This window comes from Pongo pygmaeus, chromosome 12 (assembly GCF_028885625.2).
Source record: "Pongo pygmaeus isolate AG05252 chromosome 12, NHGRI_mPonPyg2-v2.0_pri, whole genome shotgun sequence".
NCBI lineage: Eukaryota > Metazoa > Chordata > Mammalia > Primates > Hominidae > Pongo > Pongo pygmaeus.
Window position 1 is genome coordinate 123,746,226 of NC_072385.2, and position 22,416 is coordinate 123,768,641.

Sequence of the window (22,416 nt, forward strand, 5' to 3'; positions counted from 1 at the left end):
GGTCCAGCTGAACATACGCTATCGGCATCACCTGAGCAGACACCCAACCTCTCTGAGTTCCTTTCCCCCTGAGGGCTGTCTCTCAGATGACCCAAGGGAGGGAGGCCAAGGCACCAAGGAATGGGAAATGGCTTTGTAAAATGTGAAATGTGCTCCTGGACTACCCATCTTCAAGTAGTGTCAGAGGCATTTGAACCAGAGTGACTCCATCTTGAGTAGGGGCTGGGTAAAATAAGGCTGAGACCTGCTGGGCTGCATTCCCCGGCGGTTAGGCATTCTAAGTCACAGGATGAGATAGGAGGTCAATACAAGGTACAGGTCACAAAGACCTTGCTGATAAAACAGGTTGCAGTAGGCCTCCTGGTACTTACCCATAGGCTGTGTTCTTACACTGACTATGGAGAAAGAGGAAGTAGAGTAAACCTACCCAATATACACCTCAGCCCAGGCCCTGTGCCTGGTCTGTATTGTGAATGGAGGGACATCGAAAAGAAAAAATAAATAACAAACAAAAAATAAAACAGGTTGCAGTAAAGAAGCTGGCCAAAACCCACCAAAACCAAGATGGCAACAAGAGTGACCTCTGGTCATCCTCACTGCTCATTATATGCTAATTATAATGTGTTAGCCTGCTAAAATACACTCCCAGTAGTGCCATGACAGTTTACAAATGCCATGGCAACATCAGGAAGTTACCCTATATGGTCTATAAGGGAGAAGGGCTCTGAGTTCTGGGAGTTGCCCATGTCTTTCCTGGGAAGCTCATGAATAATCCACCCCTTGTTTAGCATATAATCAAGAAATAACTATAAGTATAATCAGTTGAGCAGCCCATACCCCTGCTCTGCCTATGGAGTAGCCATTCTTTATTCCTTTACTTTCCTGATAAACTTGCTTTCACTTTACTCTGTGGACTCGCTCCCAATTCCTTCTTGTGCGAGGTCCAAGAACCCACTCTTAGGGTCTGGATTGGGACCCCTTTCTGGTGAGAGTAGTGACTCCACCGAGTTGGGTTGGACTTCTGTGCCCTTGCTGGTTTACACAGCGAGGTGGAGGCAAGCCTGAGGCCATGACACATGGTTGTCCAGTACAGGTTAGGACGCCACATCAGCAGCAGCTCAGGCCCCAACATGGAAGGCAGAAGCCCCAGCCTGGGGCTCCGCACAACACACAGACATCTTTTCCGTGTCAGTGGAGAGAGGGGAGCAGCCCAGGGTCTGGTTGGCTGCAGAACACTCATGCTTAAAACACAGAACCCAAAGCCAAACACAAGCAGCGGCTTTGACCTCTACTTCAAACCAGTTTGAACTGGAAAAGGCTGCCTGCCTTTCCAGCTCTGCTCCTGATGATGGTTCCTGTTCTGGGAGCTAGAGCTCCTGGTGCATATGCCGAGGACATGCCCTGCAAGGAACAGTAGGTGAATTTCTCCCTGAAACATATAGCTCAATGACTAATGGGGGATGGACGTAATGTTAATCACATATGTATATATACGTATTATTACTTCAACATGTAATCAATCTAAAAATTATGAATGAGATATTTTGTATTTTTTTATACTACTAAGTCTTTGAAATTCAGTGTGTGTTCTACACTTACAGCATTTCTTAATTTGGACTAGCTGCAATTCAAGTGCTTCATAGTCATATGAGGCTAGTGGTTATCACATTGGACAGCATGCATAGAGACCTGTGAATGCAAAACTTTAGTATACATCAGAATCTCCTGTGGGGCTTGTTAAAATACTGATTGCTAGGCCCCACCCCCAGAGTTTCAGATTCAGCCAATGTGGAGTGTTGCCTGGGAATTTGCATTTCTGACAAGTTTCTATGTAATGCTGCTGGTCCAGGGACCACACTTTGAGAACTACTGGCCTAGATAGTCCTCTGAGGCAAGCAAGAAACATGCTTTCTAGTTTACCTCTGGGGAAACTATATCATTATTACAAAGCTACAGTAATCAAGACAGTGTGGTACTGGCATAAGGACAGAGATCTTGATGAATGGAATAAAATTGAAAATGTGGAGATAAACTCTCTCAATTATTGTCAGTTGATTTTTGGCAAAGATGCCAAGACAATTCAATGGGAAAAAGAGTAGTCTTTCCAGCAAATGGTGCTGGACAACAGGATGGCGAAATTCATTTATTTTATTTTATTTTATTTTTGAAACAGAATTTTGCTCTTGTTGCCCAGGCTGGAGTGCAACAGTGCAACCTCGGCTCACTGCAGCTTCCACCTCCTGGATTCAAGCGATTCTCCAAGGGATGGCCAAATTCAAAAAAATAAAGTTGGATCCCTACCTCACACCATATACAAAAATTAACTCAAAATGGATCAGACCTAAATGTAAGAGCTAAAAGTATAAAACTCTTAGAAGAAAACATAAGCATAAATCTTCATGACCTTGTATTAGGCAGTAGTTTATTAGATATGACACCAAAAAGCACAGGCAACCAAAGGAAAGGTTGATAAGTTGGACTTTATCAAAATGAAAAACTTTTTTGCTTCAAAGGACACCATTGGGAAAGTGAAAAGAAAGCCCACAGAATGGGAGAAAATATTTGCAAGTCATACATCTGACAAGGGACTTGCATCTAGAATATATATACAGAACTCTTACAAGTCAACAATAAAACAATAAATAAAATTGGGTCAAGTGACCCAATTTTAAAAATAAGAAAGGATATAAGTAGACCTTTCTCCAAGGAAGATATGCATTGGCCAATAAGCACATGAAAATAAGTTCAACGTCATTAGTCACCAAGGAAATGCAAATCAGAACCTCAGTGAGATACCACCTCACACTGCTAGGGTGGCTGGAATTCAAAAGTGGACAATAACAGGAGAGGTGAGGATGTGTGGGAACTGGAACCCACACATATTGGTGGTGGGAATACAAAATGATGTATTGGCTGTGAAAAACAGTGTGGCAGTTCTCTAAAAAGTTAAACATAGAGGCTACCATATGACCCTGCAATTCTGTGCCTGGGTATGTATCCAAGAAAAGTGAAAAGCTATGTCCACACAAAAACTTGTATGTGAATCCTGATAGCAAGACTACTCATAATACCAACAAAGTGGAAACAACCCCAAGACCCATCATTGAAGAATGGATAAACAAAATGTGGTGTATCTGTATCATGGAATGTTATTCAGCCACAAAAAGAAATGAAATACGGTTATGTACTGCAACATGTTGAACCCAAAAAACATTATGCGACCTGAAAGAAGCCAGACACAAAAGGCCACATACTGTATGATCTTATCTATATGAAATGCCCAGAATAGGCAAGTCCATACAGACCAACAATTAATGTGTGGCCGCCAGAGGCTGACAGTAGAAGAGAGTGACCACTAGTAGGGACAGGATTTCTTTCTGGAATTAGAGTGGTGATGGTTGCACAGCTTTGTGAATATACTGAAAACCTGAGTTGCATACTTTAAAAATAAATAAGCTTTTTTAAAAAGCAGAGAGGAGGACATTTACCTCAAATCATATAGATAATAAATTCAGGTGGGAGCCAGCCCCTGGACTACAGATGCCTAAGGAAGGGTTTTTCCTCCATACCTTACCTGGCCTGTGGGGTGCCACTTTTTTTTTTTTTTCTTTTGAGACAGAGTCTGATTATGTTGCCCAAGCTGGAATGCAGCAGCTCCATTATAGCTCACTGCAACTTCAAATGCTCAGGATCAAGCAATCCTCTCACCTCAGCTTCTGAGTAGCTGGGACTACAGGGATGTGCCACCACAACTGGCTAACTTTTAAATTTTTAGTAGAGACAGGGTCTCACTGTGTTGCCCAGGGAGATCTCAAACTTCTGGCCTCAAGCAATATTCCCACCTCAGCCTCCTAAAGCCGCTAGCCCAGCCAGGGACTACACTTTCTTAAGTACTGCTAGAACATGACATTAGAAGAAACCTGAAGGGCAAAACCCTTTTATAAAGTGAAAGAGAAATTTCACAGAAGAAAAAAATCCAAATGGCCAATAAATGTAAGAAAGATGCTCAACTTTATCCAGGACCAGGAAAGGCAAAATAGTCACAGTAAGATTGAATTTCCTACCCAGCCATGCAAGCGATAGAGGAGGAGGTTGGGGGGGTGGGTTCCACACACAGTGGGGAGGAGTGTAAATTGGGACAAGCACCTTGGAGAGCAATTTGGCAAAATCTAGGAAAGTTGAAGAGGCGCATCCTCAGCCCAGCAATTGCTCCCTCTAGTTACCTACCCTCAGCAAACTTCCCTGCAGAGTCCAGAAGCCATGTGCAAGGATGCCATTGCAACATTGTACGAGAGAACTGAAAGCAGCCCCAATGTCCAGCAATAGAGGGAAGAGTAAATACAGCCGGTGATATTCTTACTACAGACTACCAAAACGCAGTTAAAACCAACTAGCTAGACATCTGAATCAATGTGGATTGATCTCTAAAGTGATGTTGAATTTTAAAAAGCAAGGAATAGAACCCATATAGTAAGTTACTATTTACTTGCATTTAAAACATACAACACAATATAATGTATATTTAGGCCAGGCACGGTGGCTCACATCTGTAATCCCAGCACTTTGGGAGGCCGAGGCAAGTGGATCACCTGAGGTCGGGAGTTAGAGACCAGCCTGGCCAATGTGGTGAAACCCTGTCTCTACTAAAAATACAAAAATTAGCCAGGTATGGTGGTGGACACCTGTAGTCCCAGCTATTTGGGAGGCTGAGGCATGAGAATCGCTGGAACCCAGAGACGGAGGTTGCAGTGAGCCGAGATGGCACCAAGGGAAACTCCATCTCAAAAAAAAAAAAATATATATATATATATATATACGTGTGTGTATATATATATACACGTATATATGTATATGTATATGTGTATATATATATACACGTATATATGTATATGTATATGTGTATATATACGTATATATGTATGTGTATATGTGTATATGTGTATATGTCTATACATATATGTGTATATGTGTATATATGTGTATATGTGTACATATACATATATGTATATATGTGTATATGTGTATATATACATATATGTATATATGTGTATATATATATAGAATGAGAGAGAGAGTATATTTGAATAGATTAGAATGTGGTAAAAGTATCAGACAGAATGTAGATTCAGGGTAACGATTGCTTCTGGGACAGGGCAGGTGAGAGAGACTGGGGTGATAGAAAGGAGACTTCACCTGCACCTGACATTGCATTGTTTCCAAATACGCTGTTTTTGGAAACAATAATAAATTTTAATGATAAAACAGTGTTTTTGGAAACAATAATATATATGTGTCTGATATATTATTCTGTGTACTCCTCTTTATTTAAAAATATTTTTCATTTAAAAAGTAGCATTTAAAAAGCATCCCTTATCCCTCATTTCATCTCTTGTTAACTCTGGATTCTGCTCTATGGTAATGTCCAGCCTGTCTAACAGTCAAGGTTCCAGGAACATTGGCTTTTGGGAAGACAGTCCTGGAACCAAGTAGAGGGGAAGCTGTAGGTGTGGACGGAGGGGATGGTTGATAGAGAGCTGGTGGGCTGAGTTCTGGAGAAGCCTCAGGCGGCATGCCGAAATGAAGGTGGGAATGGGAGGCAGTGGGGTGTTCCTGGGGCAGAAGAATGCCAGTGGCTCAGAAGGATGTGACATGCCAGGTCTTTCGAGTAGGGTCAGAGAAGTCACTGTGACGCTTACAATGAAGAAGGACCAGGCCAGGAGGACGCATCGCCAAAGTCACGTATGTAGAAAGATGTCAGAAACGGCCACCAGAGACACTCATCCCCAGGAAGGGGCAGCTCGGGAGACAGAAGAGAGAAGGGATCTGAAACCCCCGCCTCCCAGGCGTGGTGGTGATACCGGGAGGGGATCCAGGAAGAGCACACGGAGAACTCGGAGGAAGCTGAGCAGGGACTTGGGAGGGGCAGAGCTCTCCTGACACTCCTGGCCCTGACCCCAAGGCCGGGCCTCTGCTGCCCTCACAACTTCGGGACCCACCAAGCACCAGGCATGTGCCCATCGGACAAATCACACAGAGAGCAGGGGCTATGGACAGGCAGAGCCCTGGAGGCCTATGGCAGATTCATGGGTGCCAGGGCCTGGGGTGCAGGAGAGTGTGGAGTGGCTGCTGGGGGGTGCAGGGCAGATGCGAGAAGCACCCTCACATCTAAGTAGCCCCGGGGAAACCAGCAGCACACACACATCCTGGCCATGGCGATGTACCTCCTGATTCCCATCAGAGCCAAGACATCCACTGCCTCAGTGGTTGCGGGTGTTGCCTCCTGATGGCTTATGGCTGAGTCACTCCCTGGGTACTGCCGTAGATCAAGGTTCGTGTGTCCCCAGGGATAGCCCACTTCTGATGACTGGTCAGTGTGGGCACACCAAGGCTCAGGCCTGCCCAGGCCATCTCTGAAGCCATAGAGCCCCCTCTGTGGGGGCTGCCCCATCCTGTGGCCCCGCACTTACTACACAGGTGTGTCCCTGAAGGCCCTTTCTATTAAACCTCCTGCTGGCAAATCTCATCTCCAAATCTGTTTCCCAGGAAACCAATCTAAAGCACAGGGTGTCTAATGATGGTCTGGAGTTATCAAGAAAATATTACAGTGTTTAGGGGCCTCTATCTGAAGCTGTAATATATCTATATTCAGTTTTGCATTAGAATCAGCTGCAAATAATAGAGGCCTGGAAAATATTGGCTTCAGCGAGATGAACGTTTAGTTCTTCCTCTTGGAAAAGTAGCCCAGGGCAAAATGAATCTACAGGACAGAAAGCAGATAGGCGGTTACTGCGGCAGGTGTGATGGGGGAGGAACACTGAAGATGGACTGCCGGGGTACAAGGAAGCTTCTGTGATTCGTGGGAATACTCTGTATCTTAACTGAGATGGCATTTGCGTGGGTGTCAACATTTGTCAAAACTCGTTGAATTAAACTCTTAAAATGGGTGCATTTTATTTTCTCTGAATTGTAACTCAGTAAAGTTGATTAATTTTCTTTTTTTAAGTAGCTGAGAGGCAGACAGTCTGGGAATAAAATGGCAGTTCCAGGTGACAGGGACCCAGTCTTCTTATCTCTTGTTTCTCTGCCCTGCATGGTCTTTATTCCCGAAGTCACATCATGGCCCAGAATGGCTGCAAAACCTCTAGCATTTACCTCCTTATTCCAGGTGGAAGGAAGAAGAAAAGGGAAAAGGGCTGTCCCCATCCTTCTAAGGAGATGGTAAGTGCAACACAACACTTCTGCTCACATCTCATCAGCCAGAACTTCATCACACAGCCTCTTAAGAAGGCCAGAAAATGTGTAATCCTTTAACTGGGATCTTTGCGGTTCCAAAAACTTGGGGATCCTATTATTAAGGAATAGGAGGAAAATGACTGTTGGGGCCATTCTCACCATATCTTAGAAAATTTCCATGAAAAAGTAGTTGAAATAAAATAGAGCATGTGTGAGAAGCACTAAGAACTGACCGTGTGGGTGTGTTAAGACTTTCCCAGTGAGGGCAGGGTCATCGTGTTGGCACACACTTGTGTCAGCGCTGCCAGGACAGATCTAGGATCTACAAGGATCCAACTTCCAATGCAAAAGTTATTTCATTTTCCTAGTAGATTTGTGATTCCTAGGGCTGGAGGAGGAAGGGCAGGCGGGGTTTGGAGAGAAATGGAAAGTAACTCTAAATGTATGTGGCTTCTTTTAGGGATTGATGAAAATATCCTAAATTTTATTGTGGCAATGGGTGCACAATTCTGTGAATCTACGGAAGACCATTGAAATGTGCATTTTAAATGGGTAAATTGTATAGTATGTAAATTGTATCTCAATAAAACTGTTAAAAAATTTTTTTTCCGGCCGGGTGCAGTGGCTCACCTTTGGGAGGCCGAGGCAGGCAGATCACTTGAGCTCAGCAGTTTGAGACCAGCCTGGGTAACATAGTGAAACCCCATCTCTACAAATATACAAAAAATTAGCCAGACATGGTGGTGCACAACTGTGGTCCCAGCTACTCAGGAGGCTGCAGCAGAAGTATGCCTTGAGCCAAAGAGGCAGAGATTGCAGTGAGCCAAGATCATGCTACTGCACTCCAGCCTCGGCAACGAAGCAAGACCCTGTCTCAGAAAAAAAAAAAAAAAAAAAATTATCATTTTTCTCTGTCCACTTGGCAGGTCAACTGAATGGTATTCCTACGTCTTTTACTCTCCTCCCACTTGGAAACCCACTGAGATGCTCTTCCAAAGGCCAGTACATGCTGGGCCACACGAGACACAGCTCAGGCTGGAGGAGGCTCATACCCGTCCCTGTAGACACTTATCAAAATACTTCCCACATTTGAATCAAGTGGAAAAAGAGGCTCTCCAGTCAAAAGCTGCGACTGTGTAGAAAGCCCTGAGATGCCCAATCTGTTCACATGGCATCACCAACCTCTGTGTCATCATCAAGCTGTCCAGGGGACTCAATGGCCACCTGGCCAGGAACCACGGGCTGATTGGAAGCTGTTGTTCCCATTGTATAATCACACACATCATAAAACAATCAGTCTCGTCTCTATTTACAATTTTGATGTTTTGTTCATCACAAATTTTTATATTAATTTTTAGTTTAAAAAACATTGCACTAATATAATGTTTCTCTTGATGACCGAGTTTGGGTGCCCTTTCTATTCTGTGTACGAGATAAGAGCCTCACTGGCCTCCCCCGATCCTGGCACTGCCGGAGGCTTTCCTGCGCCCCCTGTGTACTTGTAAGTGCTTATGGAATAGTCCAATGCCACCTTTTTGTTATAAGCTGAATATTTGCCTGTCTTCAAAAGTGTGAGTTCATCAAAATGTGGGCTCCCTGCAGGCAGGGGCTTGTACCCTTTATTCATCTCTGTGTGCAAAGCTTGGACAGGCTGCAACAGAAAGCATGCTCAAGAAATACTGGCTGAACTAATGAACTGGCCCCACCCCCAAATTTATCAGCTTTTTCTCCCTTCTACATTAAAAGAACAGAGCCCCAGGACCTAGGGTCCCTGCCTGCCCTCCTCCCCTTCTAGAGAGTAAAACAGAGGAGTAACCTAAGTTACGTTTTCTTTCCAAGGCAAAGCTTTTCGGGGCCTGGGTGTATCATCGGGGCTGAGCTGGGTGATCTGGGCAGCACGGTGTCCTCACGTGGGGAGAAAATGATCCCATCTGTGCCCACTTTCGTGGAGCTCAGACAGGCTGCCAGCAGAGTCCCCGTCTTGGACTGTTACTCTCAGCCTCTCAGATGCCACGACCTAGAGGGTCACAGGAGGCTCCAGGGAACTGGGGCCTGAAATTCCCATCCATGACAGGTACCGGTGGAGGGAGGCGAGATGGATCCCGGGCCAGGCTGTGAGCCAGGGGCAGCTCCGGATGAGAACCCAAGAATCCACCTCCTGACTCCACCCAGCCCACTGCTGGTGCCACCCACACTGCGGGGCCCCCTCCTTCACTTCCCATTACCCTGAAGCCACCGTGGGCAGAAGCTGTCCCCGTCACTGCCTTCAGGAGGGGTGGACAGAGCACCAGCAAGCAAACGAAGCTTAGAGTGCTTTGTAGGCGGTCGGGCACCTGGCCAGCTCTGGCTCCACACGGCTGCAGTCTGCAGGGCTCCCATCAGGGGCAGGGGGGCTACTTGCTGGTTTGGGTTCCGGGGCTGCTGCCACTTCTGTCACCTTCCCAGGAGGCCCTGGTTACCCTCTATGAGGTCCCAGAAGAGGCATCAGCTCAGAGGGGCCAGGGCTGTGTGCCCAGGAGTCAGGAGTAATTGGTTTAGAACCATGGCCTCCCCACAATGCTTTGGTGGAGTCCCCACCCACGAAGGCCCGTCCCTTCCTTCCCCTGCCATCTCAGTGTGGTCTAACGGAGGCCGGCTGCCGGACAGCGGCCGTGGGCTTGACTGCCCCACTAAGGGCAGAGGACAGTGAGACCCTAACGGTGGCCTGCCCCACCCGTGGAGCCCGGTGCTGCCCAGCCCTTCCTGCCCATGCCAGGGTCCTGCCTCTGCCTCTATTCAGCTCCCAGGCTCTCCTCTCCCTAACAAGGCTGCTCCCTGGAAGGGAGGCCCTCCCAGAGCCTTATAGCTGGGGAAGAATGCAGGAAGTGGGACCCCTCTACAAGGTTTGCCTCCAGGACCTCCGCCTCCTGACCTCATGGGAGTGGGAAAACCCTCGGGCCACTCCTCCCGCTGCTGCCCCTGAGCCGCCCTCCTCAGCTTCCCTCTGCTGCCCACATGCCAGGCCACCTGCCAGAGCCCAAGCGCTCCCTCCTGCTGGAAGGCCCCTTCTGCCTGTCTCCACTTCTCAAACACATTTCTTCCTTCAAAATGCAAATGTGCCACCTCCCAATACCCCTCTTCAGCCAGCACCAGCTCCCTGCACACAGCCTGCAGCCCTGCACTTCCGGTTCGGACACTCCTCCCTCACAGCCCTCAAGGGGGCTGGCCACTGGCCTGCACATGCAGTATGAGAGGCGGGGAGGGTTGGAGGCTGGTGGCCTCCCGACACCCCACGTCCTGCGGAGGGCAGCACGCTGGTTTGCATGCAGCTGGGCAGACCAAGGGAGGCTGGAAGGCCTGGGGAGCAGAAGTCCTAGCAGTCACTACAGCCGGGCAGCCACCTTCCTCCTGCCCCGTGCCACTGGCCAGAGCCAGCGTGACTCAGCACTGGAGACGGGCTTCCTGCCCAGAGGGGCTGCCACTTCTGCCAGCCAGATCATGTGACTTCTCGGGGCCTGGGGTTGTGCTTCTGAGAGGCCATCCCTGGGCTGTGGTCTGGACCTGCAGGCTTGGGCTCCCAGTGCGCCAGCTGCAGAGCCTTCGCCAGGCTGCAGAACTCTTCTGAAGCCGGGTTTCCTCATCTCTGAGAAGAAAGGCTTGGGACTTAGCATTCCTCCTGAAGCTGATTCCAGAATTCAACGAAGCTGACTCCCCTGCGTGCCTGGTTCCTCTTCTGCACGCACCACTGCCTCATGCCTCTGCAGAGTTGCACCTGCCATCACCCCGCTAGGCAGCCCTTCCTGTTCTAGCCCTGGAGAATGCCTCTTCCCCTGGTCAAACCTCCCATAGGAAGCCTTTCTCCATGTCTGCAGGAGGGGCCTTGCTCTCGGAGCACTTTGCACCCCTCCTCCATTATAAACCCCTGCTTCTGCAGGGTGACCTCAGGCAAATCACTTACTCCTCTGAATGTGTTTCCAGCTTCACAGGATGAGTTTAATGCCATGGGCTTCATTCGCTTGGTGTTCTGGGGAACTCATTCACACCCCTCAACATCGGCATGAATGAAGCAGTTTCAGTGTGGAGGTGCTTTGATCAGGAGGATGGAAGCTTAGGAAGGTTTGTGCAGTTGGGTCGGGACAGTGATGAAGATGACAGGCAACCCGTTCCCTGCAGATGTCTTGGGGCACGTGCTGGCATGTGTTCCGTAGCTTTATTTTCCAAACCCCAAATCAGGACCTCCGGCCTGAGTCTGAGCATGGGAGGGGTTTTTATACTTGGAGTTGTCCTGGAGAATCTGGGTCCCAGGCTGCTGGAGTACGGGGTGTCTGCCAGGTATGCAGGCAGCAGGTGGGCAGGGAGCTCTGACCTCAGGCCCTGCAGAGGCATCCAGTGGTGCAGAGCCCCTCAGAGCCGCGATGGGGCTCAGCCGGCTGTGTGGGTCCGTTAGCGCCTCCCAGGGAACACAGTGTGGCTTTGTGCTCACCCTGGCATCTGTCCCAGGCTCCGACAAAGCAAACCCATGCACAGGCCTCAGCTCCCCGCACCAGAATGGCAGAGGGGCTGAAGCACCAGGAAAGGGAGGGTCTGGATTGGGGGCCCTTCCTCAGGTCTCAATTCCAGAGGGGTGGGAGCCCAGTGTCTTTCTGAACGGAGGCTCGGATGGCATCTTATAGCTCCAAGTTCCCCCCACCCGCAGTGTTGAAGCAGCCCCGCTGTTTGCCTTAAAGCCTAGGTCATGGGGCTGGGCCTGAGAAGCACACTCTCACCCAGACCCAACACACTGAGGCCACTGGGAGTCACCAGGGACTCCCAAGCAGCCTGCGGCCAGCACGTCCCTCTGCTGCATGACCCCTGTCTTCACTCAGATGCCACCAAGCAGAGCTGAGAGCAGGCACATGGCCCTGTTCACCTCTGGATCCCGGCCTGTTGTTAGAGCCCAGACAACAAAGCTCTCGGTGATGTGAGGTGGGAAAGCAACGCGCATCCTGGTGTCATAAGGAAACTGCAATTTTTTTCTCTTCATTTTCTTTTCTTTTTCAAGCTTTTTTTTTTTTTTTTTTTTTTTTTTTTTTTTTGAGACAGGGTCTCACTTAATAGCCCAGGCTGAGTGCAGCCTCAACTTCCTGGGCTCAAGTGATCCTCCCACCTCAGTCTCCTGAATAGCTGGGCCTATAGGTGCGTGCCACTGCACCCAGCTGATTTTTTGATTTTTTGTTGAGACGGAAACTCACTAGGTTGGCCAGGCTGGTCTCAAACTCTTGGGCTCAAGCGATCCTCCTGTCTTGGCCTCCCAAGGGGCTGGGATTCTAGTCATGAACCACAGAGCCTGGCCACTCTCTTCATTTTTTTTGCTGCATAAGAAGGATCCAACCCACTCCAGGGTTGAGCACACTTCCCAGGAAAGAATGCAACTATCTCCCCTTACACCTAGGAAGTTCTAGAAATCAAGCTATCCTGGCCTTTGCAGAAAGGGAACCTGACCCTCAGGGTCTCATGTGAAAGAAAAAGAAAGCAAAGTGAAGAGGGCCCTGGGTGGAAGGATACAGAAGGTGAGTGGTGGTCTGAGGCAGGTGAAAGGAGAGAGAAAGTGGACACCCCCCCCCCAACCACACACACACAATGCCCAAGACACCAGCAGGCCAAAGAAGGGCTGCTGGGCCAGCAGTGGTGGCCCCACTGGAAGTGAGTCAGGGTCAGGGTGGGGCGGGGTTCGGGGGAAAAGATTATGTGGTGGCCCTTGGGGCAGCCTGTGACTCTATTTGCTGCAAAGTGGTGACTGTGAAACTGTCTTTCCTTGTGTCTTTAGTGCAGGCTCCTCCTCCAGACCCATTCCCAGGCCTCTAAGAAGCTCCTCAGCCAGGTGTGCTTGTTGAGAGCCTGAGGAGAGAAAGGAGGCCATGGCCAGGCCTTTCTACACGGATCCGTCACTGTCACAGAGGGCCGGCCCCTGCCTGTGGCTGCTTTGTCTTGTAGAAGGCAGCTGAGCCCGGCATTCATCCATCCCCATGCTGGGAACCCTTACGCTGTGAACACAATCCCAGGCACCTCTCAGGTTCCCAGCTGCCTGCTGTTTCTCCTAATGCAGGTTGACTCTCATCTTGGAGCTTGGCTGAAACATCACCTTCCAGGACATGCCACCTGGCTTCCCTGTGGGGTGAACTGGACCATTGGGACCGGGAGACTTTAGGTTTGCAGCAGACAGCACCCTCCTTTCTCTCTGAGGCGGGGCCACAGCATCTCCTTTGGAAGTGGTGGTCAGGGTGGCTGTGCACAGCATTGCCTGGCTTCTTTCCCAGGCTCACCCTCACAGCCCTGGGCTTTCACTTCCCAAATAAAGAGTCAGCCTTTCATCTTTGCCCCAGTTTCTCCAGGGCTGCAGCTAACATGCACACTAGCTCTGTTCTTGCAGCCTGGTGAGAGAAGGGTGTCAGCAGGTACTGATGCCCCTGTGCTGAGCCACGTGGGTGAGACGTCAGCTCAAGGCTCTAAGAGCCTTGCCCAACAGAGGCAGAGATACACAGGGCAGCGTGGGTGGGTGGGAGTTACCGTGGAGGAGACTGGACAGGCTGGAGGTACCTGGAGGCCTGTAGTGGGGTCAGACCTTCCCAGGGGTCTGCAGGACAAAGCAGGACCATGCTGGTTTGTTCTTTTGGGGGAGTTTGGGGAAATGAACAAGGATGTATGGAAGGGTGCTATAGGAGGGCGTTTGAGAGTGTGGCCCAGCTAGAATGTCCATTGAAGGCATTGGACAGTCCTGAAGAGTATTGGACAGTTATGGAGGGTATTGGATAGTCAGGAAGAGTATTGGACAGTTATGGAGGGCATTGGACAGTCACAAAGAGTGTCATACAGTTATGGAGGGTATTGGATAGTCATGGAGAGTATTGGACAGTTATGGAGCGTATTGGATAGTCATGGAGAGTATTGGACAGTTACAGAGGGTATTGGATAGTCATGGAGAGTATTGGACAGTTATAGAGGATATTGGACAGTCATTGAGAGTACTGGACACTCATCAAGGGTATTGAACAGTCATGGAGGGTATTGGACACTCATGGAGGTAGTGGATGCTCATGGAGGATACTGGACACTCGTGGAGGGTATTGGATGCTCATCGAGGGCATTGTACCATCATTGAGAGTATTGAACATGCATTGAGTGTATTGGACAGTCATGGAGGGTATTGGATGCTCATCGAGGGTACTGGACAGTCATTGAAGGTATTGGGTAGTCATCAAGGGTACACCAGGACCCCACAGTGAACAAGGCAGGCACCTGCTGGAAAATCAGTCCAGGGAGTGGGAAAAGTCTCAGGCCTCACCTCCTCCTGCTGGCCACTGTGCCCGCCCTCCCCAACTTCCCTCTGCTGCCTGCCAGCACCTGCCAGTGCCCAAGTGCTCCTTCCTGCCAGGAAGGCCCCTCCTACCTTTCTCCATTTTTCAAACACATTTCTTCCTTCTAAACGCAAATGTGTCCCCACTGAGCACCCCTCTTCAGCCAGCACCAACTCCCCCCATAAACGATGCTCATTTGGACAGTCAGTGAGGGTGTTAGGCACTCACTGAGGGTGTTAGACAGTCCTGAAGGGTACTGGGCAATTGTGGAATGTATTGGACAGTCATGGAGGGTTTTGGACTGTCATGGAGAGTATTAGACAGTCATAAAATGTACTGGACAATCATTGAGAGTACTGGACCGTCATGAAGAGTACTGGACAGTCATGGAGGATGTGGAAAGTTATGGAAAGTACTGGACTATCATTGAGAGTGTTGGACAGTCATGGTGCATCTTGGACAGTTGTTGAGGGTATTGAACAGTCATCAGGGGTGTTAGAGTGTCATCAAGAAACAGACACGGCTGGCCAGACATGGTGGCTCACACCTGTAATCCCAGCACTTTGGGAGGCCAAGGTGCATGGATCACATGAGGTCAGGAGTTCAAGACCAGCCTGGCCAACATGGCGAAACCCTGTCTCTACTAAAACTACAAAAAATTAGCCAGGCATGGTGGTGCGTGCCTGTAATCCCAGCTACTTGGGAGGCTGAGGCAGGAGAATCACTTGAAACCAGGAGGTGGAGATTGCAGTAAGCCGAGATCACGCCACTGCAAAACAAAACAAAACAAAAAAACAACACTCTGGGCAAGCTGTGGTGGCTCACACCTGTAATCCCGGCACTTTGGGAGACCAACATAGGAGGATCGCTTGAACCCAGGAGTATTTGCCCAGTCTGGGCAATATAGCAAGATCCTGTCTCCACAAAAATATTTTTTAAAAACATTAGGCAGGTGAGTGGTGTGCATCTGTAGTCCCAGCTCTTTCTAGAAAGAAAGAAGGAAGGAAGGAGGGAGGGAGGGAAGGAAGGAAGGAAGGAAGGAAAGAGAAAGAAAGAAAGAAAGAAACAAACAAACAAACAAATGACTGGGTGTGGTGGCTCACGCCTGTAATCCCAGCACTTTGGGAGGCCAAGGTAGGCAGATCACTTGAGGTCAGGAGTTCGAGACCAGCCTGGCCAACAAAGTGAAACTTCTATTCCACTAAAAATACAAAAAAAAAAAAAATTAGCTGGACTTGGTAGCGCATGCCTGTAGTCCCAGCTACTCAGGAGGCTGAGGCAGGAGAGTCCTTGAACCTGGGAGGCAGAGGTTGTAGTGAGCCGAGATCATGCCACTGCAGTCCAGCCTGGGCAACTACTCTGTCATCCAGGCTGGAGTGCAATGGCATGATCTCAGCTCACTGCAACCTCTGCCTCCCAGGTTCAAGCGATTCTCCTGCCTCAGCCTCCCAAGTAGCTGGGATTACAGGCGCCTGCCACCATGCCTGGCTAATTTTTGTATTTTTAGTAGAGACGGGGTTTCACCAGGTTGGCCAGGCTGGTCTTGAACTCCTGACCTCAGGTGATCCACCCGCCTCAGCCTTCCAAAGTGCTGGGATTACAGGCATGAACCACTGCACCCGGCCAATCTCAAAATTTAAAAAAGAAAAGAAAAGAAAAAAGAAAAAGGAAAGAAAGAAAGAGCCACACCTTTCTGAATGAGGTGGGGAACCCCTGGTGGGCTAGAGGCCACCGCTGTTCTTTAGGGGCCATAAGCTGAATCAGAACAAGTGCGGGAGGGCACAGATGAGCGAGGCCAGTCTTGTGTGAGTTCAGGTAGGAGGCAAGGCTGTCCTGAATTAGGGCGCAGCTGTGGGAGTGAGAAGGACAGGCCAGTCATCACTGGGCTAGCGTAGCAGAGCTTACCGAGGCGTGGTGCTCTGTACTGAGGGAGAGAGGAGAGGAAGGCGTGCAGAGCCTTCCGAGGCAGGAGTCAGGAAAATGCGAGGCTTCCGAGTGGTCCAAGAGGTCAGTAGCCTGCCCAGTGTGCGAAGAGGCCAGGAGGAGTTAAAATAGCAGCTAACATCTGTAAGTACTTTATGTAGTTTACCTCATTTAATCCCTAGAGAGACGTCCTTTACTATTGCCATCTTATAGAGGGAAACTGAGGCACAAAGCGGTTTGTTAACTTGGCCGAGGCCGCACATATATTAAGTGGCAAGCACAAGAATAGAACCCAGGGAGTCTGAATCAGGGGTCTTTGCTCTGAACCACGGCACTCTGCAGGTAAAGGCGTCCTCAAACGCCAGGCTAGGGTTTGGGAGTTTATCTTACAAAGGGTGGAGCTGGGGGTTCTGAGCTGGGGGAAACAGATACCAGTGGAAGTCCTGGGTAGGATGGGCGCAGGAGACCGCCTGGGGTCCCATACAGGGCTTGGGAGTCACACACCCAACTCACGACTGCTTTCCCATGGCAGCCTCTTCACAGCCCTGCGCCGGGCAGAGCTGCGAGGACGTTGTTTTATGTCTTGCTCACGCCCAAGTCCTGCCCCCATCCTGAACAACTCAGGTGCCATGTGGATGACCCATTTGGTGCCCTGGCTTCTTGGGTCTTCCACCTCCTCTTCTCCACCACATCATCTCCCTCCATCTCAGCCATCAGCTCCACTCATAGTCAGGGACAGCCTGGACATTACCTCGGAATGCACCACCTCCCAAATCCGAATTCCAGTCACCCGCCTCCTGAGCTGCCCCCCTCTTCCAAGCTGCCTGCCCAGTGGCTCCTACAAGGCTGTTCGTTGGCCTTACTGGGAGTCCACTCCCCAACTTCCCAGCCTGCTGGAAGCCCACATCTACATGGTCAACCACACTCTTGAGTTGTATCTTGAACTACCCTGCAACCCCCACATCGTTCTCCATTTGATTCCCCATCTTGTTTAAGGAGGGGGAACTGTCTTCATGATGTAGAAGCCATCAGACAGAAAGCCTTTGACCTCCTGTGGCCACATCTACAGACTCGAACCCCTCCTCCCTCATCCCTCCTGCAGGAGAGGAGCCACGGAAGCCGTTTCTGTCCTTCTCCCAAAGCCTGGTCTCCTCGCCTGGGCTTTGGACAGCTGCCTCTCCCCCTACCCCTGCCTTCTCAGGAACCTGAAACCAAAAACCATCTTCGTTTCTCTGTGACTTTGGCATTTCTCATTAATATTTAAGCAGAATGTGGCAGAGGCTGCCAGTCACCCACCAATTCCCTTCTCCTCTTCCTCCTCGGCCACAGAAGCCCAGGCAGCGGGCTGGGGCCATGTTCCTGGGATCTGGCCAGTGAGACACAGGCAGGAGTGGCCAGGATAGTGAGCAGGAAGGAACAGGCAGCGTGGGTGTCTGATGACAGAGGCGCTGCCATTCCCACCGCAAACTGCTGGCCTCTAAACTTCTCTCCTAACAGAATAGTGTCACAGCCAACCCCAATCATAACCGGCCACATGCTCCAACACCCACATCTGAAAACACAGAACAGTCAGCTCTTCCCAGGATTCCATGCTCCTTTTCATCGATGGGCCTATCCTTTCCTTTTTAGGACAGTTTGTCATGGGAAAAGCCTCAGGGTTTGTTTGCTCCTGGTGCACTCTGGCGTGGCCTCCATCATATGATCAGAGCTGCTTCCCCCAAAGCCCCCGATGGCCTCGTGTCCCTGAGTCCAGCAGGCACTCCTCCTCCCTCCTCCGACCCCAGTCCAGGGGGCACTCCTCTCCCCTCCTCCGACCCCAGTCCAGTAGGCACTCCTCCTCCCTCCTCCGACCCGAGTCCAGCGGGCACTCCTCCTCCCTCCTCCGAACTGAGTCCAGTGGGCACTCCTCCGCCCTTCTCCGACTCCAGTCCAGTGGGCACTCCTCCACCCTCCTCTTACTTGAGTCCAGTGGGCACTCCTCCTCCCTCCTCCGACCCCAGTCCAGGGGGCACTCCTCCTCCCTCCTCCAACCCGAGTCCAGCAGGCACTTCTCCTCCCTCCTCCAACCCCAGTCCAGTGGGCACTCCTCCGCCCTCCTCTTACCTGAGTCCAGTGGGCACTCCTCCGCCCTCCTCTGACTCAGCCGCTTGCCCTGGTCTGAAGCTCTCCCCCTGCGGCTTCTGCGGTACTGGACAGAGCCTTGTCCTCCCCATGTCTCAGGGTTTCTTGCTCAGCCCCCTTTGCCGGCTTCCCCTCCACCTGTTCCTCAGATGCAGAGTTCCTCAGGGCTGAGACCAGAGTCCGCTCTTCCCACCCCATACCCTCGCCCAATGCTGCCGCTGCCCGGAATGCAGCAACACTGCCAGGCAGGCCTGCCACAGGACGAAGTTCCTCCCTCGCTCCAGAGATTAGGGTTCAGCAGGGGAGCATTCCTTCCCACGCAGGTCTGCCAGGTGCCATCCACTGGCCATGGCTCACTTCAGTGACCTCCAGCAGGCGAACCACCTCCTCCTTCTGCCTCTGCCTAGACCCCGCTTCTGGCTGCCAGCGCAGCATCTCCACCTACTTGTCCTCAGGTGTCCCATGCTGAACGTGTCCCAAATTCATCAATTCTCTCCCTTCCCAGGCCCATTGCTCCCAGCGTTCCCCGTCTTGGGAACTGGCGTCACTGGCCCCCTGAGGCCTTGAGCCTGCAGCTGGGAGGCACCTGTGGCCTGCCTCTCCCCGCTCCTCCATCTGGTCCACAACCAAGTCCCCCGGCCCAGCCTCCTAAACATCCCTCAAAGGAACATCCTCTCCTCATCTGCACCTCCACAGCCACTGCAGCAGCCCTCCCCCCTCCCTCGGCCTGCACGAGAGCTTCTCTGTGGGTCCCCTGTGTGTCAAAATCAGCCCTTAGATCATGAGTGGATCCCAGCACTTCCCTGCTCCAAGCCTCCAAAGCCCCCCAAGGCTCCGAGGAATGGAACGTCCTGCCTCATCCCCGCTCCCTGCCTCATCCCCTCCCATCACTCTCTGAGAAAGTAGGGCCCACGTCACCCCTCCAGTCCTGCAGGGCCCCCTGCAGGTGTTCGGTGTTCGGGTGTCCACACACACCACCTGCTCTCCCCGAAAAGCTCTGGCCCCGCTCTCCTCCTGCCCAGCTTCAGCCCCTTCTCAGGACCCGACTTTAACGACCCTCCGTCAGGCAGGTGGCCGGAGACTCACTCCTAGGTGCCAACAGCACCCCTGGGATTGTGGTCAACTGACCAGGTGTGAGCTGATCTGACCACCGCCGCCTCCTCGGCTGGTGTGAGCTTCCTGAGTAGGGACAGTGCCCTGCACACAGCAGGTGTTAAGTGCTTGCTGAATGCCTGAAAGCCCCTCCATCCTGGCAGGAGGGCTTGGGGCCAGGCATGAAAGCAGAAGGGGAGGCACAGGGTGGCGGAGGTCTGAGCGACTCTGTCCCTGTTTGGAAGGGAAGAAAGCAAGGGCGGGCAGAGGGAGGGCGAACCCGGGCCTGGCCCAGGGGTGGGTGGAGGGCAGCACCAGTCTTGGCAGAGGGCACTGGAGCGGCGAGGGTCAGGGACGTAAGAAGAGTTCATCCCTCAGGTGACAGGATGCAGGAAAGAAAAAGAAAAGGAGAGACAGAGCCTGGGGCTGTGACGCTAACACCGTCACCTGCCTGCCAGGTTGGGGCTGCCGAGCTGCCGGGTCAGCCCTCTTCAGTTCATGAAAACAGAAAGGAAGAAGCATGCAGTTCTTTTCAAACAGACACTGAGCCAAAGGTGGTGGGAGCAGCAGCAGGGCACTTCTTCGCAGGGAGCACTTACTTCTGGTCCAGGCTACCAAGGGTACAGGTTTGCCCTGTTAAGCCACTTTGGGACCTGAAGCTAGAAGAGGTCAAAGTGTCCGAGGCATTCAAACCAGAGTGACTCCATCTTGAATAGGGGCTGGTAAAATAAGGCTGAGACCTACTGCCAGCGGGCTGCATTCCAAGGAGGTCAGGAGGTCAGGCATTCTTTTTTATTTTTTTTATTTTTATTTTTTTTTGAGATGGAGGTCTCGCTGTGTTGCCAGGCTGGAGTGCAGTGGCGTGATCTCGGCTCACTGCAACCTCCACCTCCCGGTTAAAGCGATTCTCCTGCCTCAGGCTCCCGAGTAGCTGGGACTACAGGCAAGTGCCACCACACCCAGCTAATTTTTGTATTTTTAGTGAAACAGGGTTTCACCATGTTGGCCAGGATGGTCTCGATCTCTTGACCTCGTGATCTGCCCACCTCGGCCTCCCAAAGTGCTGGGATTACAGGCATCATGCCCGGTGGATGTCAAGCATTCTTATTCACAGGATGAGATAGGACGTCGGCACAAGATACAGGTCATAAAGACCTTGCTGATGAAATAGCACGTGGTAAAGAAGCCAGCCGAAACCAAGATGGCGAGGAAAGTGACCTCTGGTCGTCGTCCTCACTGCTCATTATACAATAATGATAATGCATTAGCATGCTAAGAGACAATCCCATCAGCACCATGACAGTATACAAATGCCATGGTAATGTCAGGAAGTTACCCTATATGGTTTAAAGCGGGGAGGAACCCTCAGTTCTGGGAATTGCCTATCCCTTTCTTGGAACATTCATGAATAATCCACCCCTTGGTGAGCATATCATCAGGAAATGACCATAAAAGTGGGCCCCTCGGGGCCGCTCTGCCTATGGAGTAGCCATTCTGATATTCCTTTGGTCTCTTAATAAACTTGCTTTCACTTTATGCTGTCTTTTGAGAGATCCGAGAACCTTCTATTGCGGTCTGGATCTGGACCCCTTTCCGGTAACAAAAGGATTCATCATGGGCCCCTTCTGTGCAAAGCTGCCTAATTAATTGGACATTTAAAGTGTCATTCGAATGTCTGAAACTTTGATTGACACATAACCTTCAGGTCACTGCATGAAGGGATGTCCACAGGTATTCAGAGAAACCCTCAGAAATGTTCTTCCCAAACTTTTAGGACTGGCGTTGGTTTTGTTTAGCAAAAATTTGGTTACAATGAGAAATTTTTTTTTTTTCAAGACGGAGTCTTGCTGTCTCCCAGGCTGGAGTGCAGTGCATGATCTCGGCTCGGCTCACTGCAAGCTCCACCTCCCAGGTTCACGCCATTCTCCTGCCTCAGCCTCCCGAGTAGCTGGGACTACAGGCACCCGCCACCCCGCCTAGCTAATTTTTTGTATTTTTAGTAGAGACGGGGTTTCACTGTGTTAGCCAGGATGGTCTCGATCTCCTGACCTCGTTATCTGCCCACCTCAGCCTCCCAAAGTGCTGGGATTACAGGCGTGAGCCACTGAGCCTGGCCTAAATTTTTTTTTTAATATTCACGTATATCCTTATATTTTTATTTTTAACCTAAAACATACAAAAGTACTTTCATCTTTCAAATCCAGATGTCTGTGCAACGCCTTCCCTGGGCCTGGGCCTGGGCCACGTGGTTAGAGTACACACCAACTCTGGCATTGTGGTGCCCAGGGGACCCTGACTCGGAGCCTCTGCTTCTTAACTAATGAGAGGCCAGCACGGTTGCTCACATCTGTCATCCCAGCACTGTGGGAGACCGAGATGGGTGGATCACTTGAGCACAGGAGTTCAAGACCAGGCTGCTCAACATGGCGAAACCCCATCTCTGCTAACAATACAGAAAAATTAGCCAGGTGCGGTGGTATGCACCTGTAGTCCCAGGTACTCGGGAGGCTGAGGTGCGAGGATGGCTTGAGCCCAGGTGGCAGAGGTTGCAGTGAGCCAAGATCGTGCCACTCACTCCAGTCTGTGCGACAGTGAAACCCTGTCTCAAAAAAAATAATAATAATGTAATGCGAGTTTAAAAACATTTGTAAACAACCAGGTGCCGACTCCACTTAGGCCTGTTTCCTATGATGTGCTGGTTGGCTGTTGCTGCCCAGCCAACGACTCCGCCCCA

General features: G+C 50.7%; 1 non-coding gene across 1 annotated transcript; it reads left to right on the top strand.

Moving 5' to 3' along the window:
* Window positions 1–354: 354 nt before the first annotated feature.
* LOC129030975 (small nucleolar RNA SNORA51) lies at window positions 355–487 on the top strand. Its single transcript, XR_008500866.1, has one exon. It is a non-coding gene; the product is annotated as a small nucleolar RNA SNORA51 (small nucleolar RNA).
* The last annotated feature ends 21,929 nt before the right edge of the window (window positions 488–22,416 follow it).